Source organism: Ambystoma mexicanum, chromosome 2q (genome assembly GCF_040938575.1).
Source record: "Ambystoma mexicanum isolate Mex_15411 chromosome 2q, UKY_AmexF1_1, whole genome shotgun sequence".
Lineage (NCBI taxonomy): Eukaryota > Metazoa > Chordata > Amphibia > Caudata > Ambystomatidae > Ambystoma > Ambystoma mexicanum.
The window spans coordinates 125,926,988-125,953,511 of record NC_090924.1 but is presented as its reverse complement, the minus strand read 5'-3'; the positions used below and the strand labels follow the sequence as shown (position 1 = coordinate 125,953,511).

Sequence of the window (26,524 nt, the reverse complement as noted above, 5' to 3'; positions counted from 1 at the left end):
AACCACCTTGATTGGGCTCGTCCGGGATTTGAACCCGGGACCTCTCGCACCCAAAGCGAGAATCATACCCCTAGACCAACGAGCCACGGTCCTTTGAGCATTTGACGGAATTGTCCTCAGCGTTTGCACCCCCCTTAGGATTCGAGGCCAAGAATGCCTATTCCTGAAGTTTGTTCCTGCCGCTGAAAGCCTTGTCGGTGTATGAGCCAAATGAATGCCCCAGTCGGCACGCTCTGACTGTCTTCACAGGTCTCCTCCTCATCCCGAAGGTTGGTGGCCCATTGACATCAGGGTGGAAGGTGCTTGCGATACACTGTTCCTTCCTTCCTTCCTTCCTTCCTTTATTCCTCTTATGCTGTTTATGTAATAAGAGGGGACGATACACAGAAGAGAGAAAGTGGCCCAACACACTAGACTAGCAGTCTTCTGATCAATCTGCAGCTGGCAAGGTGGGGGAGAGCCTTTATTTTGCACCTGCTGGGATCTGCATTGGCAGAAGCTCTGAGGGCTGGGCCTTTCCTTTTGCCTGTAAAAACAAAAAGCAGCCCTCCTCCCTCCAGCCCTGAGAGCATGGGCGTGACACTGGAAAAAGCAGCATCTCCCCTTTGGTAAAGATGACCATTGCACAGCTGCTCACTCAGAGCTCGATCGTGCTCGATCAGGCGAGATATATTTAGGTCACCAGCAAAGTCTGTTCTCTTTTCTTGCGTAGGGTGAGCATTCACAGAGCCCAGCTTCGTTGACAAGAGTGCAAAAGGTGTATACTAAAAGCTTTCTGCTTTACTTGAGCGCCATGGCCGTTATTATATTTTGGCTGCTCCAAGCAATCTCTGTCCAGCCGATGCAAATTTCCAGCTCAAATTTTCCCAGCACTCAAAAAGTCCCTCCTCCCGCCAGCTCTGCTTTCAGGAAGTTCAGCAGAAGCAGTCCAACTTCTGTTCCCACTTCAGAGGAAAAGCTTTCTCGGGCCAGAGAAAGCCAGGGAATCACTGTACCGGCAAGTGCATTTCTTACAACTGGTAATCCCTCAGAACACAGAAATGAAGAAGCTGTATATGAAAATGTATTATTTCTTTGGTACACTAACCTATGTAACTAATATGGACCATTTCAGAGGACGGAGCGGACCCAACTGTGATCCCAGAGACCCAAATACCCAGCAGTAGGGAAAATAAATCCTCTCTGTGCTCTGCAACATTACATACACAAAATGCAAGCGTGTGCATTTTTTTATTGGCCCCATATACAGAATACATGTGAGGATGCTTGCCTTCCCAGTGTATTTCTCAAGCTCTTGAGAGCATATGCTATTTCCATGGGAACGCAAATAAGTTCATACTTTACATTTGTGTGTGACAAAAGGGGAAAAAAACTATTTTGTGTAAAATGCCAGCAGAGAGTGTTTCTGCCCGGTCTCGAACCGGGGACCTTTCGCGTGTGAGGCGAACGTGATAACCACTACACTACAGAAACAGCTGCTTGCTCACCTTTGTAGGGACTGGGAGAACATGTGCAAAGGGCAGTGCAAGTGGACCTGCTTAAAGACTAATCAAATGCCTTGCGCCTGAAGCTCACACAATCCAGCCTAAAACATACGTCCTATCAAGCATGCGCACATATACAAGTATGCCAGCTGAGGGCCTATGCAGCGTACAGAGGGAAGGACATATTTCCACTTTGAGATCGGACGGCCAAAACTCACAAGCAAATCAAGGAATGTTACTGAGAGCTAACAGAGAACACAAAGTGCTTGTCGCAAGGACATGGCACGCAAAGAGGTTCAGGAAGTGAATTGTTCATCGACTACTGCTTACCGAGAAAACCAGAGAGTCTGTCCAATGAAAATAACATTGAAAAAACAAAAAAAAGGAGCTCAAGTTAACCACATTGATTGGGCTCGTCCGGGATCTCTCGCACCCAAAGCGAGAATCATACCCCTAGACCAACGAGCCACGGTCCTTTGAGCATTTGACGGAATTGTCCTCAGCGTTTGCACCCCCCTTAGGATTCGAGGCCAAGAATGCCTATTGCTGAAGTTTGTTCCTGCCGCTGAAAGCCTTGTCGGTGTATGAGCCAAATGAATGCCCCAGTCGGCACGCTCTGACTGTCTTCACAGGTCTCCTCCTCATCCCGAAGGTTGGTGGCCCATTGACATCAGGGTGGAAGGTGCTTGCCATACACTGTTCCTTCCTTCCTTCCTTCCTTCCTTTATTCCTCTTATGCTGTTTATGTAATAAGAGGGGACGATACACAGAAGAGAGAAAGTGGCCCAACACACTAGACTAGCAGTCTTCTGATCAATCTGCAGCTGGCAAGGTGGGGGAGAGCCTTTATTTTGCACCTGCTGGGATCTGCATTGGCAGAAGCTCTGAGGGCTGGGCCTTTCCTTTTGCCTGTAAAAACAAAAAGCAGCCCTCCTCCCTCCAGCCCTGAGAGCATGGGCGTGACACTGGAAAAAGCAGCATCTCCCCTTTGGTAAAGATGACCATTGCACAGCTGCTCACTCAGAGCTCGATCGTGCTCGATCAGGCGAGATATATTTAGGTCACCAGCAAAGTCTGTTCTCTTTTCTTGCGTAGGGTGAGCATTCACAGAGCCCAGCTTCGTTGACAAGAGTGCAAAAGGTGTATACTAAAAGCTTTCTGCTTTACTTGAGCGCCATGGCCGTTATTATATTTTGGCTGCTCCAAGCAATCTCTGTCCAGCCGATGCAAATTTCCAGCTCAAATTTTCCCAGCACTCAAAAAGTCCCTCCTCCCGCCAGCTCTGCTTTCAGGAAGTTCAGCAGAAGCAGTCCAACTTCTGTTCCCACTTCAGAGGAAAAGCTTTCTCGGGCCAGAGAAAGCCAGGGAATCACTGTACCGGCAAGTGCATTTCTTACAACTGGTAATCCCTCAGAACACAGAAATGAAGAAGCTGTATATGAAAATGTATTATTTCTTTGGTACACTAACCTATGTAACTAATATGGACCATTTCAGAGGACGGAGCGGACCCAACTGTGATCCCAGAGACCCAAATACCCAGCAGTAGGGAAAATAAATCCTCTCTGTGCTCTGCAACATTACATACACAAAATGCAAGCGCGTGCATTTTTTTATTGGCCCCATATACAGAATACATGTGAGGATGCTTGCCTTCCCAGTGTATTTCTCAAGCTCTTGAGAGCATATGCTATTTCCATGGGAACGCAAATAAGTTCATACTTTACATTTGTGTGTGACAAAAGGGGAAAAAAACTATTTTGTGTAAAATGCCAGCAGAGAGTGTTTCTGCCCGGTCTCGAACCGGGGACCTTTCGCGTGTGAGGCGAACATGATAACCACTACACTACAGAAACAGCTGCTTGCTCACCTTTGTAGGGACTGGGAGAACAGGTGCAAAGGGCAGTGCAAGTGGACCTGCTTAAAGACTAATCAAATGCCTTGCGCCTGAAGCTCACACAATCCAGCCTAAAACATACGTCCTATCAAGCATGCGCACATATACAAGTATGCCAGCTGAGGGCCTATGCAGCGTACAGAGGGAAGGACATATTTCCACTTTGAGATCGGACGGCCAAAACTCACAAGCAAATCAAGGAATGTTACTGAGAGCTAACAGAGAACACAAAGTGCTTGTCGCAAGGACATGGCACGCAAAGAGGTTCAGGAAGTGAATTGTTCATCGACTACTGCTTACCGAGAAAACCAGAGAGTCTGTCCAATGAAAATAACATTGAAAAAACAAAAAAAAGGAGCTCAAGTTGACCTCTAGCACCCAAAGCGAGAATCATACCCCTAGACCAACGAGCCACGGTCCTTTGAGCATTTGACGGAATTGTCCTCAGCGTTTGCACCCCCCTTAGGATTCGAGGCCAAGAATGCCTATTCCTGAAGTTTGTTCCTGCCGCTGAAAGCCTTGTCGGTGTATGAGCCAAATGAATGCCCCAGTCGGCACGCTCTGACTGTCTTCACAGGTCTCCTCCTCATCCCGAAGGTTGGTGGCCCATTGACATCAGGGTGGAAGGTGCTTGCGATACACTGTTCCTTCCTTCCTTCCTTTATTCCTCTTATGCTGTTTATGTAATAAGAGGGGACGATACACAGAAGAGAGAAAGTGGCCCAACACACTAGACTAGCAGTCTTCTGATCAATCTGCAGCTGGCAAGGTGGGGGAGAGCCTTTATTTTGCACCTGCTGGGATCTGCATTGGCAGAAGCTCTGAGGGCTGGGCCTTTCCTTTTGCCTGTAAAAACAAAAAGCAGCCCTCCTCCCTCCAGCCCTGAGAGCATGGGCGTGACACTGGAAAAAGCAGCATCTCCCCTTTGGTAAAGATGACCATTGCACAGCTGCTCACTCAGAGCTCGATCGTGCTCGATCAGGCGAGATATATTTAGGTCACCAGCAAAGTCTGTTCTCTTTTCTTGCGTAGGGTGAGCATTCACAGAGCCCAGCTTCGTTGACAAGAGTGCAAAAGGTGTATACTAAAAGCTTTCTGCTTTACTTGAGCGCCATGGCCGTTATTATATTTTGGCTGCTCCAAGCAATCTCTGTCCAGCCGATGCAAATTCCAGCTCAAATTTTCCCAGCACTCAAAAAGTCCCTCCTCCCGCCAGCTCTGCTTTCAGGAAGTTCAGCAGAAGCAGTCCAACTTCTGTTCCCACTTCAGAGGAAAAGCTTTCTCGGGCCAGAGAAAGCCAGGGAATCACTGTACCGGCAAGTGCATTTCTTACAACTGGTAATCCCTCAGAACACAGAAATGAAGAAGCTGTATATGAAAATGTATTATTTCTTTGGTACACTAACCTATGTAACTAATATGGACCATTTCAGAGGACGGAGCGGACCCAACTGTGATCCCAGAGACCCAAATACCCAGCAGTAGGGAAAATAAATCCTCTCTGTGCTCTGCAACATTACATACACAAAATGCAAGCGCGTGCATTTTTTTATTGGCCCCATATACAGAATACATGTGAGGATGCTTGCCTTCCCAGTGTATTTCTCAAGCTCTTGAGAGCATATGCTATTTCCATGGGAACGCAAATAAGTTCATACTTTACATTTGTGTGTGACAAAAGGGGAAAAAAACTATTTTGTGTAAAATGCCAGCAGAGAGTGTTTCTGCCCGGTCTCGAACCGGGGGGACCTTTCGCGTGTGAGGCGAACGTGATAACCACTACACTACAGAAACAGCTGCTTGCTCACCTTTGTAGGGACTGGGAGAACAGGTGCCTGCTTAAAGACTAATCAAATGCCTTGCGCCTGAAGCTCACACAATCTAGCCTAAAACATACGTCCTATCAAGCATGCGCACATATACAAGTATGCCAGCTGAGGGCCTATGCAGCGTACAGAGGGAAGGACATATTTCCACTTTGAGATCGGACGGCCAAAACTCACAAGCAAATCAAGGAATGTTACTGAGAGCTAACAGAGAACACAAAGTGCTTGTCGCAAGGACATGGCACGCAAAGAGGTTCAGGAAGTGAATTGTTCATCGACTACTGCTTACCGAGAAAACCAGAGAGTCTGTCCAATGAAAATAACATTGAAAAAACAAAAAAAAGGAGCTCAAGTTAACCACCTTGATTGGGCTCATCCGGGATTTGAACCCGGGACCTCTCGCACCCAAAGCGAGAATCATACCCCTAGACCAACGAGCCACGGTCCTTTGAGCATTTGACGGAATTGTCCTCAGCGTTTGCACCCCCCTTAGGATTCGAGGCCAAGAATGCCTATTCCTGAAGTTTGTTCCTGCCGCTGAAAGCCTTGTCGGTGTATGAGCCAAATGAATGCCCCAGTCGGCACGCTCTGACTGTCTTCACAGGTCTCCTCCTCATCCCGAAGGTTGGTGGCCCATTGACATCAGGGTGGAAGGTGCTTGCGATACACTGTTCCTTCCTTCCTTCCTTCCTTCCTTTATTCCTCTTATGCTGTTTATGTAATAAGAGGGGACGATACACAGAAGAGAGAAAGTGGCCCAACACACTAGACTAGCAGTCTTCTGATCAATCTGCAGCTGGCAAGGTGGGGGAGAGCCTTTATTTTGCACCTGCTGGGATCTGCATTGGCAGAAGCTCTGAGGGCTGGGCCTTTCCTTTTGCCTGTAAAAACAAAAAGCAGCCCTCCTCCCTCCAGCCCTGAGAGCATGGGCGTGACACTGGAAAAAGCAGCATCTCCCCTTTGGTAAAGATGACCATTGCACAGCTGCTCACTCAGAGCTCGATCGTGCTCGATCAGGCGAGATATATTTAGGTCACCAGCAAAGTCTGTTCTCTTTTCTTGCGTAGGGTGAGCATTCACAGAGCCCAGCTTCGTTGACAAGAGTGCAAAAGGTGTATACTAAAAGCTTTCTGCTTTACTTGAGCGCCATGGCCGTTATTATATTTTGGCTGCTCCAAGCAATCTCTGTCCAGCCGATGCAAATTTCCAGCTCAAATTTTCCCAGCACTCAAAAAGTCCCTCCTCCCGCCAGCTCTGCTTTCAGGAAGTTCAGCAGAAGCAGTCCAACTTCTGTTCCCACTTCAGAGGAAAAGCTTTCTCGGGCCAGAGAAAGCCAGGGAATCACTGTACCGGCAAGTGCATTTCTTACAACTGGTAATCCCTCAGAACACAGAAATGAAGAAGCTGTATATGAAAATGTATTATTTCTTTGGTACACTAACCTATGTAACTAATATGGACCATTTCAGAGGACGGAGCGGACCCAACTGTGATCCCAGAGACCCAAATACCCAGCAGTAGGGAAAATAAATCCTCTCTGTGCTCTGCAACATTACATACACAAAATGCAAGCGCGTGCATTTTTTTATTGGCCCCATATACAGAATACATGTGAGGATGCTTGCCTTCCCAGTGTATTTCTCAAGCTCTTGAGAGCATATGCTATTTCCATGGGAACGCAAATAAGTTCATACTTTACATTTGTGTGTGACAAAAGGGGAAAAAAACTATTTTGTGTAAAATGCCAGCAGAGAGTGTTTCTGCCCGGTCTCGAACCGGGGACCTTTCGCGTGTGAGGCGAACGTGATAACCACTACACTACAGAAACAGCTGCTTGCTCACCTTTGTAGGGACTGGGAGAACAGGTGCAAAGGGCAGTGCAAGTGGACCTGCTTAAAGACTAATCAAATGCCCTGCGCCTGAAGCTCACACAATCCAGCCTAAAACATACGTCCTATCAAGCATGCGCACATATACAAGTATGCCAGCTGAGGGCCTATGCAGCGTACAGAGGGAAGGACATATTTCCACTTTGAGATCGGACGGCCAAAACTCACAAGCAAATCAAGGAATGTTACTGAGAGCTAACAGAGAACACAAAGTGCTTGTCGCAAGGACATGGCACGCAAAGAGGTTCAGGAAGTGAATTGTTCATCGACTACTGCTTACCGAGAAAACCAGAGAGTCTGTCCAATGAAAATAACATTGAAAAAACAAAAAAAAGGAGCTCAAGTTAACCACCTTGATTGGGCTCATCCGGGATTTGAACCCGGGACCTCTCGCACCCAAAGCGAGAATCATACCCCTAGACCAACGAGCCACGGTCCTTTGAGCATTTGACGGAATTGTCCTCAGCGTTTGCACCCCCCTTAGGATTCGAGGCCAAGAATGCCTATTCCTGAAGTTTGTTCCTGCCGCTGAAAGCCTTGTCGGTGTATGAGCCAAATGAATGCCCCAGTCGGCACGCTCTGACTGTCTTCACAGGTCTCCTCCTCATCCCGAAGGTTGGTGGCCCATTGACATCAGGGTGGAAGGTGCTTGCGATACACTGTTCCTTCCTTCCTTCCTTCCTTCCTTTATTCCTCTTATGCTGTTTATGTAATAAGAGGGGACGATACACAGAAGAGAGAAAGTGGCCCAACACACTAGACTAGCAGTCTTCTGATCAATCTGCAGCTGGCAAGGTGGGGGAGAGCCTTTATTTTGCACCTGCTGGGATCTGCATTGGCAGAAGCTCTGAGGGCTGGGCCTTTCCTTTTGCCTGTAAAAACAAAAAGCAGCCCTCCTCCCTCCAGCCCTGAGAGCATGGGCGTGACACTGGAAAAAGCAGCATCTCCCCTTTGGTAAAGATGACCATTGCACAGCTGCTCACTCAGAGCTCGATCGTGCTCGATCAGGCGAGATATATTTAGGTCACCAGCAAAGTCTGTTCTCTTTTCTTGCGTAGGGTGAGCATTCACAGAGCCCAGCTTCGTTGACAAGAGTGCAAAAGGTGTATACTAAAAGCTTTCTGCTTTACTTGAGCGCCATGGCCGTTATTATATTTTGGCTGCTCCAAGCAATCTCTGTCCAGCCGATGCAAATTTCCAGCTCAAATTTTCCCAGCACTCAAAAAGTCCCTCCTCCCGCCAGCTCTGCTTTCAGGAAGTTCAGCAGAAGCAGTCCAACTTCTGTTCCCACTTCAGAGGAAAAGCTTTCTCGGGCCAGAGAAAGCCAGGGAATCACTGTACCGGCAAGTGCATTTCTTACAACTGGTAATCCCTCAGAACACAGAAATGAAGAAGCTGTATATGAAAATGTATTATTTCTTTGGTACACTAACCTATGTAACTAATATGGACCATTTCAGAGGACGGAGCGGACCCAACTGTGATCCCAGAGACCCAAATACCCAGCAGTAGGGAAAATAAATCCTCTCTGTGCTCTGCAACATTACATACACAAAATGCAAGCGCGTGCATTTTTTTATTGGCCCCATATACAGAATACATGTTAGGATGCTTGCCTTCCCAGTGTATTTCTCAAGCTCTTGAGAGCATATGCTATTTCCATGGGAACGCAAATAAGTTCATACTTTACATTTGTGTGTGACAAAAGGGGAAAAAAACTATTTTGTGTAAAATGCCAGCAGAGAGTGTTTCTGCCCGGTCTCGAACCGGGGGGACCTTTCGCGTGTGAGGCGAACGTGATAACCACTACACTACAGAAACAGCTGCTTGCTCACCTTTGTAGGGACTGGGAGAACAGGTGCAAAGGGCAGTGCAAGTGGACCTGCTTAAAGACTAATCAAATGCCTTGCGCCTGAAGCTCACACAATCCAGCCTAAAACATACGTCCTATCAAGCATGCGCACATATACAAGTATGCCAGCTGAGGGCCTATGCAGCGTACAGAGGGAAGGACATATTTCCACTTTGAGATCGGACGGCCAAAACTCACAAGCAAATCAAGGAATGTTACTGAGAGCTAACAGAGAACACAAAGTGCTTGTCGCAAGGACATGGCACGCAAAGAGGTTCAGGAAGTGAATTGTTCATCGACTACTGCTTACCGAGAAAACCAGAGAGTCTGTCCAATGAAAATAACATTGAAAAAACAAAAAAAAGGAGCTCAAGTTAACCACCTTGATTGGGCTCGTCCGGGATTTGAACCCGGGACCTCTCGCACCCAAAGCGAGAATCATACCCCTAGACCAACGAGCCACGGTCCTTTGAGCATTTGACGGAATTGTCCTCAGCGTTTGCACCCCCCTTAGGATTCGAGGCCAAGAATGCCTATTCCTGAAGTTTGTTCCTGCCGCTGAAAGCCTTGTCGGTGTATGAGCCAAATGAATGCCCCAGTCGGCACGCTCTGACTGTCTTCACAGGTCTCCTCCTCATCCCGAAGGTTGGTGGCCCATTGACATCAGGGTGGAAGGTGCTTGCGATACACTGTTCCTTCCTTCCTTCCTTTATTCCTCTTATGCTGTTTATGTAATAAGAGGGGACGATACACAGAAGAGAGAAAGTGGCCCAACACACTAGACTAGCAGTCTTCTGATCAATCTGCAGCTGGCAAGGTGGGGGAGAGCCTTTATTTTGCACCTGCTGGGATCTGCATTGGCAGAAGCTCTGAGGGCTGGGCCTTTCCTTTTGCCTGTAAAAACAAAAAGCAGCCCTCCTCCCTCCAGCCCTGAGAGCATGGGCGTGACACTGGAAAAAGCAGCATCTCCCCTTTGGTAAAGATGACCATTGCACAGCTGCTCACTCAGAGCTCGATCGTGCTCGATCAGGCGAGATATATTTAGGTCACCAGCAAAGTCTGTTCTCTTTTCTTGCGTAGGGTGAGCATTCACAGAGCCCAGCTTCGTTGACAAGAGTGCAAAAGGTGTATACTAAAAGCTTTCTGCTTTACTTGAGCGCCATGGCCGTTATTATATTTTGGCTGCTCCAAGCAATCTCTGTCCAGCCGATGCAAATTTCCAGCTCAAATTTTCCCAGCACTCAAAAAGTCCCTCCTCCCGCCAGCTCTGCTTTCAGGAAGTTCAGCAGAAGCAGTCCAACTTCTGTTCCCACTTCAGAGGAAAAGCTTTCTCGGGCCAGAGAAAGCCAGGGAATCACTGTACCGGCAAGTGCATTTCTTACAACTGGTAATCCCTCAGAACACAGAAATGAAGAAGCTGTATATGAAAATGTATTATTTCTTTGGTACACTAACCTATGTAACTAATATGGACCATTTCAGAGGACGGAGCGGACCCAACTGTGATCCCAGAGACCCAAATACCCAGCAGTAGGGAAAATAAATCCTCTCTGTGCTCTGCAACATTACATACACAAAATGCAAGCGCGTGCATTTTTTTATTGCCCCCATATACAGAATACATGTGAGGATGCTTGCCTTCCCAGTGTATTTCTCAAGCTCTTGAGAGCATATGCTATTTCCATGGGAACGCAAATAAGTTCATACTTTACATTTGTGTGTGACAAAAGGGGAAAAAAACTATTTTGTGTAAAATGCCAGCAGAGAGTGTTTCTGCCCGGTCTCGAACCGGGGGGACCTTTCGCGTGTGAGGCGAACGTGATAACCACTACACTACAGAAACAGCTGCTTGCTCACCTTTGTAGGGACTGGGAGAACAGGTGCCTGCTTAAAGACTAATCAAATGCCTTGCGCCTGAAGCTCACACAATCTAGCCTAAAACATACGTCCTATCAAGCATGCGCACATATACAAGTATGCCAGCTGAGGGCCTATGCAGCGTACAGAGGGAAGGACATATTTCCACTTTGAGATCGGACGGCCAAAACTCACAAGCAAATCAAGGAATGTTACTGAGAGCTAACAGAGAACACAAAGTGCTTGTCGCAAGGACATGGCACGCAAAGAGGTTCAGGAAGTGAATTGTTCATCGACTACTGCTTACCGAGAAAACCAGAGAGTCTGTCCAATGAAAATAACATTGAAAAAACAAAAAAAAGGAGCTCAAGTTAACCACCTTGATTGGGCTCATCCGGGATTTGAACCCGGGACCTCTCGCACCCAAAGCGAGAATCATACCCCTAGACCAACGAGCCACGGTCCTTTGAGCATTTGACGGAATTGTCCTCAGCGTTTGCACCCCCCTTAGGATTCGAGGCCAAGAATGCCTATTCCTGAAGTTTGTTCCTGCCGCTGAAAGCCTTGTCGGTGTATGAGCCAAATGAATGCCCCAGTCGGCACGCTCTGACTGTCTTCACAGGTCTCCTCCTCATCCCGAAGGTTGGTGGCCCATTGACATCAGGGTGGAAGGTGCTTGCGATACACTGTTCCTTCCTTCCTTCCTTTATTCCTCTTATGCTGTTTATGTAATAAGAGGGGACGATACACAGAAGAGAGAAAGTGGCCCAACACACTAGACTAGCAGTCTTCTGATCAATCTGCAGCTGGCAAGGTGGGGGAGAGCCTTTATTTTGCACCTGCTGGGATCTGCATTGGCAGAAGCTCTGAGGGCTGGGCCTTTCCTTTTGCCTGTAAAAACAAAAAGCAGCCCTCCTCCCTCCAGCCCTGAGAGCATGGGCGTGACACTGGAAAAAGCAGCATCTCCCCTTTGGTAAAGATGACCATTGCACAGCTGCTCACTCAGAGCTCGATCGTGCTCGATCAGGCGAGATATATTTAGGTCACCAGCAAAGTCTGTTCTCTTTTCTTGCGTAGGGTGAGCATTCACAGAGCCCAGCTTCGTTGACAAGAGTGCAAAAGGTGTATACTAAAAGCTTTCTGCTTTACTTGAGCGCCATGGCCGTTATTATATTTTGGCTGCTCCAAGCAATCTCTGTCCAGCCGATGCAAATTCCAGCTCAAATTTTCCCAGCACTCAAAAAGTCCCTCCTCCCGCCAGCTCTGCTTTCAGGAAGTTCAGCAGAAGCAGTCCAACTTCTGTTCCCACTTCAGAGGAAAAGCTTTCTCGGGCCAGAGAAAGCCAGGGAATCACTGTACCGGCAAGTGCATTTCTTACAACTGGTAATCCCTCAGAACACAGAAATGAAGAAGCTGTATATGAAAATGTATTATTTCTTTGGTACACTAACCTATGTAACTAATATGGACCATTTCAGAGGACGGAGCGGACCCAACTGTGATCCCAGAGACCCAAATACCCAGCAGTAGGGAAAATAAATCCTCTCTGTGCTCTGCAACATTACATACACAAAATGCAAGCGCGTGCATTTTTTTATTGGCCCCATATACAGAATACATGTGAGGATGCTTGCCTTCCCAGTGTATTTCTCAAGCTCTTGAGAGCATATGCTATTTCCATGGGAACGCAAATAAGTTCATACTTTACATTTGTGTGTGACAAAAGGGGAAAAAAACTATTTTGTGTAAAATGCCAGCAGAGAGTGTTTCTGCCCGGTCTCGAACCGGGGGGACCTTTCGCGTGTGAGGCGAACGTGATAACCACTACACTACAGAAACAGCTGCTTGCTCACCTTTGTAGGGACTGGGAGAACAGGTGCCTGCTTAAAGACTAATCAAATGCCTTGCGCCTGAAGCTCACACAATCTAGCCTAAAACATACGTCCTATCAAGCATGCGCACATATACAAGTATGCCAGCTGAGGGCCTATGCAGCGTACAGAGGGAAGGACATATTTCCACTTTGAGATCGGACGGCCAAAACTCACAAGCAAATCAAGGAATGTTACTGAGAGCTAACAGAGAACACAAAGTGCTTGTCGCAAGGACATGGCACGCAAAGAGGTTCAGGAAGTGAATTGTTCATCGACTACTGCTTACCGAGAAAACCAGAGAGTCTGTCCAATGAAAATAACATTGAAAAAACAAAAAAAAGGAGCTCAAGTTAACCACCTTGATTGGGCTCATCCGGGATTTGAACCCGGGACCTCTCGCACCCAAAGCGAGAATCATACCCCTAGACCAACGAGCCACGGTCCTTTGAGCATTTGACGGAATTGTCCTCAGCGTTTGCACCCCCCTTAGGATTCGAGGCCAAGAATGCCTATTCCTGAAGTTTGTTCCTGCCGCTGAAAGCCTTGTCGGTGTATGAGCCAAATGAATGCCCCAGTCGGCACGCTCTGACTGTCTTCACAGGTCTCCTCCTCATCCCGAAGGTTGGTGGCCCATTGACATCAGGGTGGAAGGTGCTTGCGATACACTGTTCCTTCCTTCCTTCCTTCCTTCCTTTATTCCTCTTATGCTGTTTATGTAATAAGAGGGGACGATACACAGAAGAGAGAAAGTGGCCCAACACACTAGACTAGCAGTCTTCTGATCAATCTGCAGCTGGCAAGGTGGGGGAGAGCCTTTATTTTGCACCTGCTGGGATCTGCATTGGCAGAAGCTCTGAGGGCTGGGCCTTTCCTTTTGCCTGTAAAAACAAAAAGCAGCCCTCCTCCCTCCAGCCCTGAGAGCATGGGCGTGACACTGGAAAAAGCAGCATCTCCCCTTTGGTAAAGATGACCATTGCACAGCTGCTCACTCAGAGCTCGATCGTGCTCGATCAGGCGAGATATATTTAGGTCACCAGCAAAGTCTGTTCTCTTTTCTTGCGTAGGGTGAGCATTCACAGAGCCCAGCTTCGTTGACAAGAGTGCAAAAGGTGTATACTAAAAGCTTTCTGCTTTACTTGAGCGCCATGGCCGTTATTATATTTTGGCTGCTCCAAGCAATCTCTGTCCAGCCGATGCAAATTTCCAGCTCAAATTTTCCCAGCACTCAAAAAGTCCCTCCTCCCGCCAGCTCTGCTTTCAGGAAGTTCAGCAGAAGCAGTCCAACTTCTGTTCCCACTTCAGAGGAAAAGCTTTCTCGGGCCAGAGAAAGCCAGGGAATCACTGTACCGGCAAGTGCATTTCTTACAACTGGTAATCCCTCAGAACACAGAAATGAAGAAGCTGTATATGAAAATGTATTATTTCTTTGGTACACTAACCTATGTAACTAATATGGACCATTTCAGAGGACGGAGCGGACCCAACTGTGATCCCAGAGACCCAAATACCCAGCAGTAGGGAAAATAAATCCTCTCTGTGCTCTGCAACATTACATACACAAAATGCAAGCGCGTGCATTTTTTTATTGGCCCCATATACAGAATACATGTGAGGATGCTTGCCTTCCCAGTGTATTTCTCAAGCTCTTGAGAGCATATGCTATTTCCATGGGAACGCAAATAAGTTCATACTTTACATTTGTGTGTGACAAAAGGGGAAAAAAACTATTTTGTGTAAAATGCCAGCAGAGAGTGTTTCTGCCCGGTCTCGAACCGGGGACCTTTCGCGTGTGAGGCGAACGTGATAACCACTACACTACAGAAACAGCTGCTTGCTCACCTTTGTAGGGACTGGGAGAACAGGTGCAAAGGGCAGTGCAAGTGGACCTGCTTAAAGACTAATCAAATGCCCTGCGCCTGAAGCTCACACAATCCAGCCTAAAACATACGTCCTATCAAGCATGCGCACATATACAAGTATGCCAGCTGAGGGCCTATGCAGCGTACAGAGGGAAGGACATATTTCCACTTTGAGATCGGACGGCCAAAACTCACAAGCAAATCAAGGAATGTTACTGAGAGCTAACAGAGAACACAAAGTGCTTGTCGCAAGGACATGGCACGCAAAGAGGTTCAGGAAGTGAATTGTTCATCGACTACTGCTTACCGAGAAAACCAGAGAGTCTGTCCAATGAAAATAACATTGAAAAAACAAAAAAAAGGAGCTCAAGTTAACCACCTTGATTGGGCTCATCCGGGATTTGAACCCGGGACCTCTCGCACCCAAAGCGAGAATCATACCCCTAGACCAACGAGCCACGGTCCTTTGAGCATTTGACGGAATTGTCCTCAGCGTTTGCACCCCCCTTAGGATTCGAGGCCAAGAATGCCTATTCCTGAAGTTTGTTCCTGCCGCTGAAAGCCTTGTCGGTGTATGAGCCAAATGAATGCCCCAGTCGGCACGCTCTGACTGTCTTCACAGGTCTCCTCCTCATCCCGAAGGTTGGTGGCCCATTGACATCAGGGTGGAAGGTGCTTGCGATACACTGTTCCTTCCTTCCTTCCTTCCTTCCTTTATTCCTCTTATGCTGTTTATGTAATAAGAGGGGACGATACACAGAAGAGAGAAAGTGGCCCAACACACTAGACTAGCAGTCTTCTGATCAATCTGCAGCTGGCAAGGTGGGGGAGAGCCTTTATTTTGCACCTGCTGGGATCTGCATTGGCAGAAGCTCTGAGGGCTGGGCCTTTCCTTTTGCCTGTAAAAACAAAAAGCAGCCCTCCTCCCTCCAGCCCTGAGAGCATGGGCGTGACACTGGAAAAAGCAGCATCTCCCCTTTGGTAAAGATGACCATTGCACAGCTGCTCACTCAGAGCTCGATCGTGCTCGATCAGGCGAGATATATTTAGGTCACCAGCAAAGTCTGTTCTCTTTTCTTGCGTAGGGTGAGCATTCACAGAGCCCAGCTTCGTTGACAAGAGTGCAAAAGGTGTATACTAAAAGCTTTCTGCTTTACTTGAGCGCCATGGCCGTTATTATATTTTGGCTGCTCCAAGCAATCTCTGTCCAGCCGATGCAAATTTCCAGCTCAAATTTTCCCAGCACTCAAAAAGTCCCTCCTCCCGCCAGCTCTGCTTTCAGGAAGTTCAGCAGAAGCAGTCCAACTTCTGTTCCCACTTCAGAGGAAAAGCTTTCTCGGGCCAGAGAAAGCCAGGGAATCACTGTACCGGCAAGTGCATTTCTTACAACTGGTAATCCCTCAGAACACAGAAATGAAGAAGCTGTATATGAAAATGTATTATTTCTTTGGTACACTAACCTATGTAACTAATATGGACCATTTCAGAGGACGGAGCGGACCCAACTGTGATCCCAGAGACCCAAATACCCAGCAGTAGGGAAAATAAATCCTCTCTGTGCTCTGCAACATTACATACACAAAATGCAAGCGCGTGCATTTTTTTATTGGCCCCATATACAGAATACATGTTAGGATGCTTGCCTTCCCAGTGTATTTCTCAAGCTCTTGAGAGCATATGCTATTTCCATGGGAACGCAAATAAGTTCATACTTTACATTTGTGTGTGACAAAAGGGGAAAAAAACTATTTTGTGTAAAATGCCAGCAGAGAGTGTTTCTGCCCGGTCTCGAACCGGGGGGACCTTTCGCGTGTGAGGCGAACGTGATAACCACTACACTACAGAAACAGCTGCTTGCTCACCTTTGTAGGGACTGGGAGAACAGGTGCAAAGGGCAGTGCAAGTGGACCTGCTTAAAGACTAATCAAATGCCTTGCGCCTGAAGCTCACACAATCCAGCCTAAAACATACGTCCTATCAAGCATGCGCACATATACAAGTATGCCAGCTGAGGGCCTATGCAGCGTACAGAGGGAAGGACATATTTCCACTTTGAGATCGGACGGCCAAAACTCACAAGCAAATCAAGGAATGTTACTGAGAGCTAACAGAGAACACAAAGTGCTTGTCGCAAGGACATGGCACGCAAAGAGGTTCAGGAAGTGAATTGTTCATCGACTACTGCTTACCGAGAAAACCAGAGAGTCTGTCCAATGAAAATAACATTGAAAAAACAAAAAAAAGGAGCTCAAGTTAACCACCTTGATTGGGCTCGTCCGGGATTTGAACCCGGGACCTCTCGCACCCAAAGCGAGAATCATACCCCTAGACCAACGAGCCACGGTCCTTTGAGCATTTGACGGAATTGTCCTCAGCGTTTGCACCCCCCTTAGGATTCGAGGCCAAGAATGCCTATTCCTGAAGTTTGTTCCTGCCGCTGAAAGCCTTGTCGGTGTATGAGCCAAATGAATGCCCCAGTCGGCACGCTCTGACTGTCTTCACAGGTCTCCTCCTCATCCCGAAGGTTGGTGGCCCATTGACATCAGGGTGGAAGGTGCTTGCGATACACTGTTCCTTCCTTCCTTCCTTTATTCCTCTTATGCTGTTTATGTAATAAGAGGGGACGATACACAGAAGAGAGAAAGTGGCCCAACACACTAGACTAGCAGTCTTCTGATCAATCTGCAGCTGGCAAGGTGGGGGAGAGCCTTTATTTTGCACCTGCTGGGATCTGCATTGGCAGAAGCTCTGAGGGCTGGGCCTTTCCTTTTGCCTGTAAAAACAAAAAGCAGCCCTCCTCCCTCCAGCCCTGAGAGCATGGGCGTGACACTGGAAAAAGCAGCATCTCCCCTTTGGTAAAGATGACCATTGCACAGCTGCTCACTCAGAGCTCGATCGTGCTCGATCAGGCGAGATATATTTAGGTCACCAGCAAAGTCTGTTCTCTTTTCTTGCGTAGGGTGAGCATTCACAGAGCCCAGCTTCGTTGACAAGAGTGCAAAAGGTGTATACTAAAAGCTTTCTGCTTTACTTGAGCGCCATGGCCGTTATTATATTTTGGCTGCTCCAAGCAATCTCTGTCCAGCCGATGCAAATTTCCAGCTCAAATTTTCCCAGCACTCAAAAAGTCCCTCCTCCCGCCAGCTCTGCTTTCAGGAAGTTCAGCAGAAGCAGTCCAACTTCTGTTCCCACTTCAGAGGAAAAGCTTTCTCGGGCCAGAGAAAGCCAGGGAATCACTGTACCGGCAAGTGCATTTCTTACAACTGGTAATCCCTCAGAACACAGAAATGAAGAAGCTGTATATGAAAATGTATTATTTCTTTGGTACACTAACCTATGTAACTAATATGGACCATTTCAGAGGACGGAGCGGACCCAACTGTGATCCCAGAGACCCAAATACCCAGCAGTAGGGAAAATAAATCCTCTCTGTGCTCTGCAACATTACATACACAAAATGCAAGCGCGTGCATTTTTTTATTGCCCCCATATACAGAATACATGTGAGGATGCTTGCCTTCCCAGTGTATTTCTCAAGCTCTTGAGAGCATATGCTATTTCCATGGGAACGCAAATAAGTTCATACTTTACATTTGTGTGTGACAAAAGGGGAAAAAAACTATTTTGTGTAAAATGCCAGCAGAGAGTGTTTCTGCCCGGTCTCGAACCGGGGGGACCTTTCGCGTGTGAGGCGAACGTGATAACCACTACACTACAGAAACAGCTGCTTGCTCACCTTTGTAGGGACTGGGAGAACAGGTGCCTGCTTAAAGACTAATCAAATGCCTTGCGCCTGAAGCTCACACAATCTAGCCTAAAACATACGTCCTATCAAGCATGCGCACATATACAAGTATGCCAGCTGAGGGCCTATGCAGCGTACAGAGGGAAGGACATATTTCCACTTTGAGATCGGACGGCCAAAACTCACAAGCAAATCAAGGAATGTTACTGAGAGCTAACAGAGAACACAAAGTGCTTGTCGCAAGGACATGGCACGCAAAGAGGTTCAGGAAGTGAATTGTTCATCGACTACTGCTTACCGAGAAAACCAGAGAGTCTGTCCAATGAAAATAACATTGAAAAAACAAAAAAAAGGAGCTCAAGTTAACCACCTTGATTGGGCTCATCCGGGATTTGAACCCGGGACCTCTCGCACCCAAAGCGAGAATCATACCCCTAGACCAACGAGCCACGGTCCTTTGAGCATTTGACGGAATTGTCCTCAGCGTTTGCACCCCCCTTAGGATTCGAGGCCAAGAATGCCTATTCCTGAAGTTTGTTCCTGCCGCTGAAAGCCTTGTCGGTGTATGAGCCAAATGAATGCCCCAGTCGGCACGCTCTGACTGTCTTCACAGGTCTCCTCCTCATCCCGAAGGTTGGTGGCCCATTGACATCAGGGTGGAAGGTGCTTGCGATACACTGTTCCTTCCTTCCTTCCTTCCTTCCTTCCTTTATTCCTCTTATGCTGTTTATGTAATAAGAGGGGACGATACACAGAAGAGAGAAAGTGGCCCAACACACTAGACTAGCAGTCTTCTGATCAATCTGCAGCTGGCAAGGTGGGGGAGAGCCTTTATTTTGCACCTGCTGGGATCTGCATTGGCAGAAGCTCTGAGGGCTGGGCCTTTCCTTTTGCCTGTAAAAACAAAAAGCAGCCCTCCTCCCTCCAGCCCTGAGAGCATGGGCGTGACACTGGAAAAAGCAGCATCTCCCCTTTGGTAAAGATGACCATTGCACAGCTGCTCACTCAGAGCTCGATCGTGCTCGATCAGGCGAGATATATTTAGGTCACCAGCAAAGTCTGTTCTCTTTTCTTGCGTAGGGTGAGCATTCACAGAGCCCAGCTTCGTTGACAAGAGTGCAAAAGGTGTATACTAAAAGCTTTCTGCTTTACTTGAGCGCCATGGCCGTTATTATATTTTGGCTGCTCCAAGCAATCTCTGTCTAGCCGATGCAAATTTCCAGCTCAAATTTTCCCAGCACTCAAAAAGTCCCTCCTCCCGCCAGCTCTGCTTTCAGGAAGTTCAGCAGAAGCAGTCCAACTTCTGTTCCCACTTCAGAGGAAAAGCTTTCTCGGGCCAGAGAAAGCCAGGGAATCACTGTACCGGCAAGTGCATTTCTTACAACTGGTAATCCCTCAGAACACAGAAATGAAGAAGCTGTATATGAAAATGTATTATTTCTTTGGTACACTAACCTATGTAACTAATATGGACCATTTCAGAGGACGGAGCGGACCCAACTGTGATCCCAGAGACACAAATACCCAGCAGTAGGGAAAATAAATCCTCTCTGTGCTCTGCAACATTACATACACAAAATGCAAGCGCGTGCATTTTTTTATTGGCCCCATATACAGAATACATGTGAGGATGCTTGCCTTCCCAGTGTATTTCTCAAGCTCTTGAGAGCATATGCTATTTCCATGGGAACGCAAATAAGTTCATACTTTACATTTGTGTGTGACAAAAGGGGAAAAAAACTATTTTGTGTAAAATGCCAGCAGAGAGTGTTTCTGCCCGGTCTCGAACCGGGGACCTTTCGCGTGTGAGGCGAACGTGATAACCACTACACTACAGAAACAGCTGCTTGCTCACCTTTGTAGGGACTGGGAGAACAGGTGCAAAGGGCAGTGCAAGTGGACCTGCTTAAAGACTAATCAAATGCCTTGCGCCTGAAGCTCACACAATCCAGCCTAAAACATACGTCCTATCAAGCATGCGCACATATACAAGTATGCCAGCTGAGGGCCTATGCAGCGTACAGAGGGAAGGACATATTTCCACTTTGAGATCGGACGGCCAAAACTCACAAGCAAATCAAGGAATGTTACTGAGAGCTAACAGAGAACACAAAGTGCTTGTCGCAAGGACATGGCACGCAAAGAGGTTCAGGAAGTGAATTGTTCATCGACTACTGCTTACCGAGAAAACCAGAGAGTCTGTCCAATGAAAATAACATTGAAAAAACAAAAAAAAGGAGCTCAAGTTAACCACATTGATTGGGCTCGTCCGGGATTTGAACCCGGGACCTCTCGCACCCAAAGCGAGAATCATACCCCTAGACCAACGAGCCACGGTCCTTTGAGCATTTGACGGAATTGTCCTCAGCGTTTGCACCCCCCTTAGGATTCGAGGCCAAGAATGCCTATTCCTGAAGTTTGTTCCTGCCGCTGAAAGCCTTGTCGGTGTATGAGCCAAATGAATGCCCCAGTCGGCACGCTCTGACTGTCTTCACAGGTCTCCTCCTCATCCCGAAGGTTGGTGGCCCATTGACATCAGGGTGGAAGGTGCTTGCGATACACTGTTCCTTCCTTCCTTCCTTCCTTCCTTTATTCCTCTTATGCTGTTTATGTAATAAGAGGGGACGATACACAGAAGAGAGAAAGTGGCCCAACACACTAGACTAGCAGTCTTCTGATCAATCTGCAGCTGGCAAGGTGGGGGAGAGCCTTTATTTTGCACCTGCTGGGATCTGCATTGGCAGAAGCTCTGAGGGCTGGGCCTTTCCTTTTGCCTGTAAAAACAAAAAGCAGCCCTCCTCCCTCCAGCCCTGAGAGCATGGGCGTGACACTGGAAAAAGCAGCATCTCCCCTATGGTAAAGATGACCATTGCACAGCTGCTCACTCAGAGCTCGATCGTGCTCGATCAGGCGAGATATATTTAGGTCACCAGCAAAGTCTGTTCTCTTTTCTTGCGTAGGGTGAGCATTCACAGAGCCCAGCTTCGTTGACAAGAGTGCAAAAGGTGTATACTAAAAGCTTTCTGCTTTACTTGAGCGCCATGGCCGTTATTATATTTTGGCTGCTCCAAGCAATCTCTGTCCAGCCGATGCAAATTTCCAGCTCAAATTTTCCCAGCACTCAAAAAGTCCCTCCTCCCGCCAGCTCTGCTTTCAGGAAGTTCAGCAGAAGCAGTCCAACTTCTGTTCCCACTTCAGAGGAAAAGCTTTCTCGGGCCAGAGAAAGCCAGGGAATCACTGTACCGGCAAGTGCATTTCTTACAACTGGTAATCCCTCAGAACACAGAAATGAAGAAGCTGTATATGAAAATGTATTATTTCTTTGGTACACTAACCTATGTAACTAATATGGACCATTTCAGAGGACGGAGCGGACCCAACTGTGATCCCAGAGACCCAAATACCCAGCAGTAGGGAAAATAAATCCTCTCTGTGCTCTGCAACATTACATACACAAAATGCAAGCGCGTGCATTTTTTTATTGGCCCCATATACAGAATACATGTGAGGATGCTTGCCTTCCCAGTGTATTTCTCAAGCTCTTGAGAGCATATGCTATTTCCATGGGAACGCAAATAAGTTCATACTTTACATTTGTGTGTGACAAAAGGGGAAAAAAACTATTTTGTGTAAAATGCCAGCAGAGAGTGTTTCTGCCCGGGGACCTTTCGCGTGTGAGGCGAACGTGATAACCACTACACTACAGAAACAGCTGCTTGCTCACCTTTGTAGGGACTGGGAGAACAGGTGCAAAGGGCAGTGCAAGTGGACCTGCTTAAAGACTAATCAAATGCCTTGCGCCTGAAGCTCACACAATCCAGCCTAAAACATACGTCCTATCAAGCATGCGCACATATACAAGTATGCCAGCTGAGGGCCTATGCAGCGTACAGAGGGAAGGACATATTTCCACTTTGAGATCGGACGGCCAAAACTCACAAGCAAATCAAGGAATGTTACTGAGAGCTAACAGAGAACACAAAGTGCTTGTCGCAAGGACATGGCACGCAAAGAGGTTCAGGAAGTGAATTGTTCATCGACTACTGCTTACCGAGAAAACCAGAGAGTCTGTCCAATGAAAATAACATTGAAAAAACAAAAAAAAGGAGCTCAAGTTAACCACCTTGCTTGGGCTCGGACCTCTCGCACCCAAAGCGAGAATCATACCCCTAGACCAACGAGCCACGGTCCTTTGAGCATTTGACGGAATTGTCCTCAGCGTTTGCACCCCCCTTAGGATTCGAGGCCAAGAATGCCTATTCCTGAAGTTTGTTCCTGCCGCTGAAAGCCTTGTCGGTGTATGAGCCAAATGAATGCCCCAGTCGGCACGCTCTGACTGTCTTCACAGGTCTCCTCCTCATCCCGAAGGTTGGTGGCCCATTGACATCAGGGTGGAAGGTGCTTGCGATACACTGTTCCTTCCTTCCTTCCTTCCTTTATTCCTCTTATGCTGTTTATGTAATAAGAGGGGACGATACACAGAAGAGAGAAAGTGGCCCAACACACTAGACTAGCAGTCTTCTGATCAATCTGCAGCTGGCAAGGTGGGGGAGAGCCTTTATTTTGCACCTGCTGGGATCTGCATTGGCAGAAGCTCTGAGGGCTGGGCCTTTCCTTTTGCCTGTAAAAACAAAAAGCAGCCCTCCTCCCTCCAGCCCTGAGAGCATGGGCGTGACACTGGAAAAAGCAGCATCTCCCCTTTGGTAAAGATGACCATTGCACAGCTGCTCACTCAGAGCTCGATCGTGCTCGATCAGGCGAGATATATTTAGGTCACCAGCAAAGTCTGTTCTCTTTTCTTGCGTAGGGTGAGCATTCACAGAGCCCAGCTTCGTTGACAAGAGTGCAAAAGGTGTATACTAAAAGCTTTCTGCTTTACTTGAGCGCCATGGCCGTTATTATATTTTGGCTGCTCCAAGCAATCTCTGTCCAGCCGATGCAAATTTCCAGCTCAAATTTTCCCAGCACTCAAAAAGTCCCTCCTCCCGCCAGCTCTGCTTTCAGGAAGTTCAGCAGAAGCAGTCCAACTTCTGTTCCCACTTCAGAGGAAAAGCTTTCTCGGGCCAGAGAAAGCCAGGGAATCACTGTACCGGCAAGTGCATTTCTTACAACTGGTAATCCCTCAGAACACAGAAATGAAGAAGCTGTATATGAAAATGTATTATTTCTTTGGTACACTAACCTATGTAACTAATATGGACCATTTCAGAGGACGGAGCGGACCCAACTGTGATCCCAGAGACCCAAATACCCAGCAGTAGGGAAAATAAATCCTCTCTGTGCTCTGCAACATTACATACACAAAATGCAAGCGCGTGCATTTTTTTATTGGCCCCATATACAGAATACATGTGAGGATGCTTGCCTTCCCAGTGTATTTCTCAAGCTCTTGAGAGCATATGCTATTTCCATGGGAACGCAAATAAGTTCATACTTTACATTTGTGTGTGACAAAAGGGGAAAAAAACTATTTTGTGTAAAATGCCAGCAGAGAGTGTTTCTGCCCGGTCTCGAACCGGGGGGACCTTTCGCGTGTGAGGGGAACGTGATAACCACTACACTACAGAAACAGCTGCTTGCTCACCTTTGTAGGGACTGGGAGAACAGGTGCCTGCTTAAAGACTAATCAAATGCCTTGCGCCTGAAGCTCACACAATCCAGCCTAAAACATACGTCCTATCAAGCATGCGCACATATACAAGTATGCCAGCTGAGGGCCTATGCAGCGTACAGAGGGAAGGACATATTTCCACTTTGAGATCGGACGGCCAAAACTCACAAGCAAATCAAGGAATGTTACTGAGAGCTAACAGAGAACACAAAGTGCTTGTCGCAAGGACATGGCACGCAAAGAGGTTCAGGAAGTGAATTGTTCATCGACTACTGCTTACCGAGAAAACCAGAGAGTCTGTCCAATGAAAATAACATTGAAAAAACAAAAAAAAGGAGCTCAAGTTAACCACCTTGATTGGGCTCGTCCAGGATTTGAACCCGGGACCTCTCGCACCCAAAGCGAGAATCATACCCCTAGACCAACGAGCCACGGTCCTTTGAGCATTTGACGGAATTGTCCTCAGCGTTTGCACCCCCCTTAGGATTCGAGGCCAAGAATGCCTATTCCTGAAGTTTGTTCCTGCCGCTGAAAGCCTTGTCGGTGTATGAGCCAAATGAATGCCCCAGTCGGCACGCTCTGACTGTCTTCACAGGTCTCCTCCTCATCCCGAAGGTTGGTGGCCCATTGACATCAGGGTGGAAGGTGCTTGCGATACACTGTTCCTTCCTTCCTTCCTTCCTTCCTTTATTCCTCTTATGCTGTTTATGTAATAAGAGGGGACGATACACAGAAGAGAGAAAGTGGCCCAACACACTAGACTAGCAGTCTTCTGATCAATCTGCAGCTGGCAAGGTGGGGGAGAGCCTTTATTTTGCACCTGCTGGGATCTGCATTGGCAGAAGCTCTGAGGGCTGGGCCTTTCCTTTTGCCTGTAAAAACAAAAAGCAGCCCTCCTCCCTCCAGCCCTGAGAGCATGGGCGTGACACTGGAAAAAGCAGCATCTCCCCTTTGGTAAAGATGACCATTGCACAGCTGCTCACTCAGAGCTCGATCGTGCTCGATCAGGCGAGATATATTTAGGTCACCAGCAAAGTCTGTTCTCTTTTCTTGCGTAGGGTGAGCATTCACAGAGCCCAGCTTCGTTGACAAGAGTGCAAAAGGTGTATACTAAAAGCTTTCTGCTTTACTTGAGCGCCATGGCCGTTATTATATTTTGGCTGCTCCAAGCAATCTCTGTCCAGCCGATGCAAATTTCCAGCTCAAATTTTCCCAGCACTCAAAAAGTCCCTCCTCCCGCCAGCTCTGCTTTCAGGAAGTTCAGCAGAAGCAGTCCAACTTCTGTTCCCACTTCAGAGGAAAAGCTTTCTCGGGCCAGAGAAAGCCAGGGAATCACTGTACCGGCAAGTGCATTTCTTACAACTGGTAATCCCTCAGAACACAGAAATGAAGAAGCTGTATATGAAAATGTATTATTTCTTTGGTACACTAACCTATGTAACTAATATGGACCATTTCAGAGGACGGAGCGGACCCAACTGTGATCCCAGAGACCCAAATACCCAGCAGTAGGGAAAATAAATCCTCTCTGTGCTCTGCAACATTACATACACAAAATGCAAGCGCGTGCATTTTTTTATTGGCCCCATATACAGAATACATGTGAGGATGCTTGCCTTCCCAGTGTATTTCTCAAGCTCTTGAGAGCATATGCTATTTCCATGGGAACGCAAATAAGTTCATACTTTACATTTGTGTGTGACAAAAGGGGAAAAAAACTATTTTGTGTAAAATGCCAGCAGAGAGTGTTTCTGCCCGGTCTCGAACCGGGGACCTTTCGCGTGTGAGGCGAACGTGATAACCACTACACTACAGAAACAGCTGCTTGCTCACCTTTGTAGGGACTGGGAGAACAGGTGCAAAGGGCAGTGCAAGTGGACCTGCTTAAAGACTAATCAAATGCCTTGCGCCTGAAGCTCACACAATCCAGCCTAAAACATACGTCCTATCAAGCATGCGCACATATACAAGTATGCCAGCTGAGGGCCTATGCAGCGTACAGAGGGAAGGACATATTTCCACTTTGAGATCGGACGGCCAAAACTCACAAGCAAATCAAGGAATGTTACTGAGAGCTAACAGAGAACACAAAGTGCTTGTCGCAAGGACATGGCACGCAAAGAGGTTCAGGAAGTGAATTGTTCATCGACTACTGCTTACCGAGAAAACCAGAGAGTCTGTCCAATGAAAATAACATTGAAAAAACAAAAAAAGGAGCTCAAGTTAACCACCTTGATTGGGCTCGTCCGGGATCTCTCGCACCCAAAGCGAGAATCATACCCCTAGACCAACGAGCCACGGTCCTTTGAGCATTTGACGGAATTGTCCTCAGCGTTTGCACCCCCCTTAGGATTCGAGGCCAAGAATGCCTATTCCTGAAGTTTGTTCCTGCCGCTGAAAGCCTTGTCGGTGTATGAGCCAAATGAATGCCCCAGTCGGCACGCTCTGACTGTCTTCACAGGTCTCCTCCTCATCCCGAAGGTTGGTGGCCCATTGACATCAGGGTGGAAGGTGCTTGCGATACACTGTTCCTTCCTTCCTTCCTTCCTTCCTTTATTCCTCTTATGCTGTTTATGTAATAAGAGGGGACGATACACAGAAGAGAGAAAGTGGCCCAACACACTAGACTA

The 26,524-nt window shown here is 47.5% G+C and overlaps 23 non-coding genes across 23 annotated transcripts; all 23 read right to left on the bottom strand.

Annotated features, from left to right (window-relative positions):
* Positions 1-13: 13 nt before the first annotated feature.
* TRNAP-UGG (transfer RNA proline (anticodon UGG)) lies at positions 14-85 on the bottom strand. Its single transcript has one exon. It is a non-coding gene; the product is annotated as a tRNA-Pro (tRNA).
* Positions 86-1,400: 1,315 nt separating this feature from the next.
* TRNAV-CAC (transfer RNA valine (anticodon CAC)) lies at positions 1,401-1,473 on the bottom strand. Its single transcript has one exon. It is a non-coding gene; the product is annotated as a tRNA-Val (tRNA).
* Positions 1,474-3,267: 1,794 nt separating this feature from the next.
* Positions 3,268-3,340, bottom strand: TRNAV-CAC (transfer RNA valine (anticodon CAC)). The gene has a single exon. It is a non-coding gene; the product is annotated as a tRNA-Val (tRNA).
* Positions 3,341-5,100: 1,760 nt separating this feature from the next.
* TRNAV-CAC (transfer RNA valine (anticodon CAC)) lies at positions 5,101-5,175 on the bottom strand. Its single transcript has one exon. It is a non-coding gene; the product is annotated as a tRNA-Val (tRNA).
* A 400-nt stretch (positions 5,176-5,575) lies between these two features.
* Positions 5,576-5,647, bottom strand: TRNAP-UGG (transfer RNA proline (anticodon UGG)). Its single transcript has one exon. It is a non-coding gene; the product is annotated as a tRNA-Pro (tRNA).
* A 1,315-nt stretch (positions 5,648-6,962) lies between these two features.
* Positions 6,963-7,035, bottom strand: TRNAV-CAC (transfer RNA valine (anticodon CAC)). Its single transcript has one exon. It is a non-coding gene; the product is annotated as a tRNA-Val (tRNA).
* Positions 7,036-7,455: 420 nt separating this feature from the next.
* On the bottom strand, positions 7,456-7,527 carry TRNAP-UGG (transfer RNA proline (anticodon UGG)). Its single transcript has one exon. It is a non-coding gene; the product is annotated as a tRNA-Pro (tRNA).
* Positions 7,528-8,842: 1,315 nt separating this feature from the next.
* TRNAV-CAC (transfer RNA valine (anticodon CAC)) lies at positions 8,843-8,917 on the bottom strand. Its single transcript has one exon. It is a non-coding gene; the product is annotated as a tRNA-Val (tRNA).
* A 420-nt stretch (positions 8,918-9,337) lies between these two features.
* TRNAP-UGG (transfer RNA proline (anticodon UGG)) lies at positions 9,338-9,409 on the bottom strand. The gene has a single exon. It is a non-coding gene; the product is annotated as a tRNA-Pro (tRNA).
* A 1,307-nt stretch (positions 9,410-10,716) lies between these two features.
* TRNAV-CAC (transfer RNA valine (anticodon CAC)) lies at positions 10,717-10,791 on the bottom strand. Its single transcript has one exon. It is a non-coding gene; the product is annotated as a tRNA-Val (tRNA).
* A 400-nt stretch (positions 10,792-11,191) lies between these two features.
* TRNAP-UGG (transfer RNA proline (anticodon UGG)) lies at positions 11,192-11,263 on the bottom strand. Its single transcript has one exon. It is a non-coding gene; the product is annotated as a tRNA-Pro (tRNA).
* Positions 11,264-12,569: 1,306 nt separating this feature from the next.
* Positions 12,570-12,644, bottom strand: TRNAV-CAC (transfer RNA valine (anticodon CAC)). Its single transcript has one exon. It is a non-coding gene; the product is annotated as a tRNA-Val (tRNA).
* Positions 12,645-13,044: 400 nt separating this feature from the next.
* On the bottom strand, positions 13,045-13,116 carry TRNAP-UGG (transfer RNA proline (anticodon UGG)). The gene has a single exon. It is a non-coding gene; the product is annotated as a tRNA-Pro (tRNA).
* Positions 13,117-14,431: 1,315 nt separating this feature from the next.
* TRNAV-CAC (transfer RNA valine (anticodon CAC)) lies at positions 14,432-14,504 on the bottom strand. The gene has a single exon. It is a non-coding gene; the product is annotated as a tRNA-Val (tRNA).
* A 420-nt stretch (positions 14,505-14,924) lies between these two features.
* TRNAP-UGG (transfer RNA proline (anticodon UGG)) lies at positions 14,925-14,996 on the bottom strand. The gene has a single exon. It is a non-coding gene; the product is annotated as a tRNA-Pro (tRNA).
* Positions 14,997-16,311: 1,315 nt separating this feature from the next.
* On the bottom strand, positions 16,312-16,386 carry TRNAV-CAC (transfer RNA valine (anticodon CAC)). Its single transcript has one exon. It is a non-coding gene; the product is annotated as a tRNA-Val (tRNA).
* A 420-nt stretch (positions 16,387-16,806) lies between these two features.
* Positions 16,807-16,878, bottom strand: TRNAP-UGG (transfer RNA proline (anticodon UGG)). The gene has a single exon. It is a non-coding gene; the product is annotated as a tRNA-Pro (tRNA).
* A 1,307-nt stretch (positions 16,879-18,185) lies between these two features.
* TRNAV-CAC (transfer RNA valine (anticodon CAC)) lies at positions 18,186-18,260 on the bottom strand. The gene has a single exon. It is a non-coding gene; the product is annotated as a tRNA-Val (tRNA).
* A 400-nt stretch (positions 18,261-18,660) lies between these two features.
* On the bottom strand, positions 18,661-18,732 carry TRNAP-UGG (transfer RNA proline (anticodon UGG)). The gene has a single exon. It is a non-coding gene; the product is annotated as a tRNA-Pro (tRNA).
* A 1,319-nt stretch (positions 18,733-20,051) lies between these two features.
* TRNAV-CAC (transfer RNA valine (anticodon CAC)) lies at positions 20,052-20,124 on the bottom strand. The gene has a single exon. It is a non-coding gene; the product is annotated as a tRNA-Val (tRNA).
* A 420-nt stretch (positions 20,125-20,544) lies between these two features.
* On the bottom strand, positions 20,545-20,616 carry TRNAP-UGG (transfer RNA proline (anticodon UGG)). Its single transcript has one exon. It is a non-coding gene; the product is annotated as a tRNA-Pro (tRNA).
* A 3,637-nt stretch (positions 20,617-24,253) lies between these two features.
* On the bottom strand, positions 24,254-24,325 carry TRNAP-UGG (transfer RNA proline (anticodon UGG)). The gene has a single exon. It is a non-coding gene; the product is annotated as a tRNA-Pro (tRNA).
* Positions 24,326-25,640: 1,315 nt separating this feature from the next.
* On the bottom strand, positions 25,641-25,713 carry TRNAV-CAC (transfer RNA valine (anticodon CAC)). Its single transcript has one exon. It is a non-coding gene; the product is annotated as a tRNA-Val (tRNA).
* Positions 25,714-26,524: the final 811 nt, after the last annotated feature.